Below are 5,404 nucleotides of genomic sequence, written 5' to 3'. Positions count from 1 at the left end.
TGTCTTGTGCATACAGTACAATAATATTGTTATTTACTGTACATGCCTCTCAGAACAGTAATAATATAATAAAACACAACAAAGATATAGAATACAATTTACAGTAGATATATATATTCAGGTATATTACAAATATTTATACCTAGTCTTTTTCTTACATTTCTTATTATGATTGGCTGTTCAGTAACTCTTTAACTAAACACTTTCTTTCAAGCCATACTTAGCGCCATTGGTTCTTTACTATTTGCCAGAAGGGAGGATTAAGAAAAACACTTGTGCAGGATGGCCGAGTGTGTAATAATCTTAGCAGAATGTCTTCTAGATATCCTGGACAGAAGACAGCTGGGTGCCAGTAATAGTTTGTGGCATTTACCACCCTCGCGTGTGTGCCCTACCAGGATGTGATGCCGACAGTGAAGATGGACTCCAGACAGCACATGTGAGACATCTCAGAAAGGCATTGGTGAACTTGGCAATAGGCAAACCATGCTGTTCCCTCCTCAATTCATCAGTGATTGTTACTGTACGAAATTTAAACAAGCTCACCATTTCCACAGCACCCCACAAAACAAACCACAGCTTAATCCATTCTCTGAAGTCTATGACCTGCTCCTTAAATTTTGGCCATGAAAGGTCAGATTGTCCTGGGACCACCGAGTCAGCAGGTAGACCTCTTGTCTGCAAGCCATTTAATCATTGGTGGTGATCAGGCCTATGATGGTGATGTCAGCAGCATTTTTAATGATGGAGCTGGTGTGGTGTCTGGACACACACATTATATATATATTAATAATCCTGATTTGTAACATGCATGGCATTGTTTCATAAAGTGGTTCTCATATTCAGTCCCAGGGGCTGTACATTTTTTCCCCCAACTAATTTTTGCTTTTAATTAGACTCCCTTCTTGAACTTGCAAGCCAACAGTCTAGGTTTTGAAAATTAAAGTGATGTATCAAAACAGACTGTTATAATAACCACATAGGGAGTGTAACCTGTGGGGGGCATTTTAGCACCCAAACCCTTCACACAACCACACACACACACATAAGATCCAGGTTCAAATATGAATTTATTTTAAAGAAATAAAGCACACAATCCCAGTTGGGACATCCATCTGTGTCCTCCATCCATTACATTGGTCATTTCAGTAGACAATGAACTATTGAAGCAGGTCAGAAAGCCAGTCCATCCCCACTTTTCTTTACAGTGAATCACTGATCAAGTCCACTGAACAAAATTACATCACGGTAGGTTTTTTCCACATGAAAAAAAAAAAAACACAAAAATCTAATTCGTCGAACAGCAGCAACTGATGGGAATATTTTTTTAACCCGTATCTCATCAAGAAAAAAGTTCATGTCCTTCAGGCATTCAAAAGTAAATAAGAAGGTGGACATGACTTCTTCAGTCTCTTCGTCGTCTCCCCTTTCTTCTTATTTTTCAATTGTGTATGTAACTTCATCCTCGTCCATTTCCAGAATTCTTGGCCGGAGGACTGTCCCAACAAGTTGGTCTTTGTTGGCATCCAGCCAGTCACAAGCAGTTAGGATGTTTTGGATCAATGAAGACTTTTTTTATGAAAAGAAAAAAAAAATACTGCCAAGTACTTTATTAGGAATATCAATATATTAACTCCACTTTTACTCAAAGAACAATCAAATTGGCTTATGAAATGAACACACCAATATGACCACAGCATGTCATAGGAATGCTTAGCTCAATTGATTTCTCTCGCTTTTGTCTCTACTGCCTGTAGGCATGAGGTGGAGTGAAAAAGAAAAAAAATAAACTCCAGTGTACAACCACAGCAGTTCATCTTCAAGGTAATGTCATGTCTAGTTAGAAACCATTCAGAAAGTGCACAAATAATTCAAAATGACTAAGTGCTCTGTAGTGAAAAAAGCATTCATTTTTATTTACTAATACATTGCTGTAAGACCCATTTCAGTTCAATCTGAACGTCTACTGGAATTGTACTGAAGTGAGTCCCTGAAAGACAAAGAGTCCAATTAGCACAGCATTGTCACTTGTGAAGGCCAAATTCATCATTTCAAATATCATAATTTCAAATAATATGTAATTTAATTGTTCCCAGTTTAGTAAGCATGCTTTAAAAACTGCTGAAACATTCACCCAAACATATTACAATAGAAATGCTACATCTAAAAAGTTATACATAATGGAAAGTGTTTACCTGAAGCAAACAATTACTCCATTCTAGACTGGTTGATTTCTGAATGATATTGAAAAGGAAACAGAAAGTCATCACCTTTAAGGCATTGGCTGTGCCATAAGAGTCATTTCACTACATACCTGACAGGACTGTGCCTTTGTGAGGTACAATTTGCTAACTAAATGTAACCATAAATATGCTTAATATGATTGTACTGGCATAAATAATTCAGTCAAGATTTTCATATTCTTTAGTAATGGAAAAGAAGGGTGGGGGAGAAAAGTCCTTGCTCTTTCCTATCTTGTCTGGAATTACTGGAAGCAGAAATAATTGCCATTTAATAAATCAGTTAGAGCACAAGCACACAAAACCCTCCTTTTTAAGACCACCATTCTCTGCCCCCATAACGGCACTGACACACCGCAGGGCTGACGAGAGACACAAGTTACTGACAGCCTCACTGGAGATCTGCTGTGTGACCAGTTGGTCAAAGTCTTTTTGTGAAGTTCTAATATATAAAATTAGTGTCAGAAAGCTTTTCAACTGATAATTACGAAGCACTGCCCGTGGGGCACAGAATGTCCTTCTTCTCGTGTGGAAAGTGAAGACCGAAGTCTTGGCTGGAAGATAAAAAAAATTTAGAAATACTGTAAGCTGACAAATTCTTATAACTGATCTTCCCTTAAAAAGCTTGAAAAGTTACACACCTTTAATGCTGGCTTTGTGAAGTAAGAGATGACACCACCATCTTCTAATTTTTGGCATGTCTTCCTAAAAAATGTAAATTGGGAAATTACAATAAATTCTATGAATAAAAAAAATCACAATATTCAAACAAATATTACACTTAAACCACTGACCTGACTGAAATCAAATGCTCTTCCAGTGGCAATGTAGAGAGCATACTAAATAAAAAAGCAAGTTATTATTTTAAATCAACATTTACATCTTACTACTGGCAGAGTGTCCTCCACTTACCCTGAGCAGTCCAGGCTGTCAGTCTGTTTGTGTAGATTCGATCATATGAAGAGGTGATTAGTAAAGGAGATATCTGTGTGTGTTTTTTGTCTTATACTAGCAACACACATTTATATTTACATTACCTTCTTCTGTGGTTCTTTCCAGCTACCTGGCATTATTTTAGAGGCAATTTTCCTACAGATAAAATTTGTTTTGTCAAAATTGATTTATATTATATTAATATATATTAAAAACAAAGTTGATATGAACTTTGCAGATGGAATATCATTGTAGAACTGGATTAATAATATTTAATTCTGAAAATGTGGCAATTAATAATTTTATCACACAGAAGAAAGAATTACTTAACCAAAATGTAGCTGGAGCCTTTCATCACTTTTTATGACAATGATATTCATTTCAGATTACAAGAGTAGTATTATTAGTAATAGAACAGGTAGAGAAATAGTGAACATCATAATATAATCTCTAGCAACTTTTAAATGAACAAATAATTTATAAAGGGAGTGACTTTGGCTTCACACATGAGACCACAGCACACTATTACAAATATTTTAGAACCTTGAGGATGTTTTACCACTGTGCCATTACAAGTTATTTACACAGCTCTTCCAAAATAGCTTAGTGAAAACTATCCATTCATCCATTTTCCAACCCGCTGAATCTGAACACACAGTCACGGGGGTCTGCTGGAGCCAATCCCAGCCAACACAGGGCACAAGGCAGGAACCAATCCCGGGCAGGGTGCCAACCCCCCGCAGGACACACACAAACACACACCAAGCACACACTAGGGCCAATTTAGAATCGCCAATCCACCTAACTTGCATGTCTTTGGACTGTGGGAGGAAACCGGAGCACCAGAGGAAACACACGCAGACAGGGGGAGAACATGCAAACTCCACGCAGGGGCAGCGCTACCACTGTGCCACTGTGCCGCCTAGTGAAAACTATTAGGATCAAATTATTTAAAGAAGAATAGTTCAAATGGGCAGCAGTCATCACTAGGTAACAGAAATAACAGAGTAAATAAGGAACAGTCCTGCTAAAATGCTAATTTTGGGAGATTTGGGCTGAGGTTCAAACTGAGTGAACTGAACATATGAACAAAGATATAAAAAAAGAACATTAAAACTTTTGAACACTGGGACTGAACAGTTGAACAAAGATCAAGAACAACGAACTTGAACTCAGATGGCAGAGGTTGGGCAGTGACTGGTGCAGTGGGCACGGAGGGCAGAGACTGGGTGGTGACCGGTGCCATGGGCACAGAGGACAGAGACTGGGTGGTGACTGGTGCAGTGGGCACGGAGGACAGAGGCTGGGTGGTGACCGGTGCCATGGGCATGGAGGGCAGAGGGAGCACTTTAGGACCTTTGCCACAATCTGACAAGTGCCTGAGGAACTGATCTTTATGAACTACTGTTTTCTGACAATAACAGCAATGGTAATGGCCTGATCCCTGGCAGTTCAGTGAACACTTGTATATTTTAAAACCTGAAACAGTACAAAGAAAAAAAGGTTAATATTCAGAATTATTTTGCTAAACATTTAAAACTTAATGAAAGAAATTCAGATAATCCTTAAATTTAATAGAGGTAAAACAAGCAAATCCTGTCCTATTATTCTTTTAAACAGAACAAACTAATTAAAGATTCTGTCAATGATGCTTTTAAAAATGTATGAAAATATACTATATGTTGCCTGTCAATTGTAGGCAATGTAATTCCACACTTACATTCTGAAAAATTAAAGTATTTGTAGTATGAACTTTGTCATATTCTACTAAATATTTTAAAAGAGAAAATTGTTAATACACAGTCATGAATTAATATAAAATTATTCAAAGCTAGCTTTTCAAAAGGTTAAAAAGTACACAGTATACTATTTTGTCAAATAAAATCATGTTGTTAAGGTGAATATCTAGCTGCATTATAGTGTATTAAAAGTGTCAATTAATCAAATTTTACAAGTTACAAGATATCTTCTAGAGCACTTCACATCCCTCCATGAACAACTACTGTCCTGCTGTGGCTCTGTAAGTGGCTGATGATGCCTGCAGAATCTGATCTTTTATAGCAAAACAGACAAGCAAACTCCTGAGCACCAAACACAACTGTAGGTTCCTCTGTGGTCTTCAATATGTGTCTCTGGTGAATATAAAATAAATATAAAGATCTTAAAACTGACAAACATGCACGAGGACAATCACTTTACTTTATTTCAATTGAAAAAACTTCAAAAGCAGT

General features: G+C 37.2%; 1 long non-coding RNA gene across 2 annotated transcripts; it reads right to left on the bottom strand.

The window, feature by feature from the left end:
* Window positions 1-1,890: 1,890 nt before the first annotated feature.
* Window positions 1,891-3,411, bottom strand: LOC120537496. Of its 2 annotated transcripts, XR_005635334.1 has the most exons (4): window positions 3,035-3,411; window positions 2,882-2,945; window positions 2,196-2,794; window positions 1,891-1,990 (listed from the first exon to the last, which is right to left on the bottom strand). It is a non-coding gene; the product is annotated as an uncharacterized LOC120537496 (long non-coding RNA). The 2 variants fall into 2 exon arrangements; XR_005635333.1 differs by having other exon boundaries at window positions 1,891-2,794.
* Window positions 3,412-5,404: the final 1,993 nt, after the last annotated feature.

This window comes from Polypterus senegalus, chromosome 10 (assembly GCF_016835505.1).
Source record: "Polypterus senegalus isolate Bchr_013 chromosome 10, ASM1683550v1, whole genome shotgun sequence".
In the NCBI taxonomy this organism is placed as follows: Eukaryota; Metazoa; Chordata; class Cladistia; order Polypteriformes; family Polypteridae; genus Polypterus; species Polypterus senegalus.
Note: the sequence above shows the minus strand (reverse complement) of the source record. Positions and strands in the feature narration are given on the sequence as shown.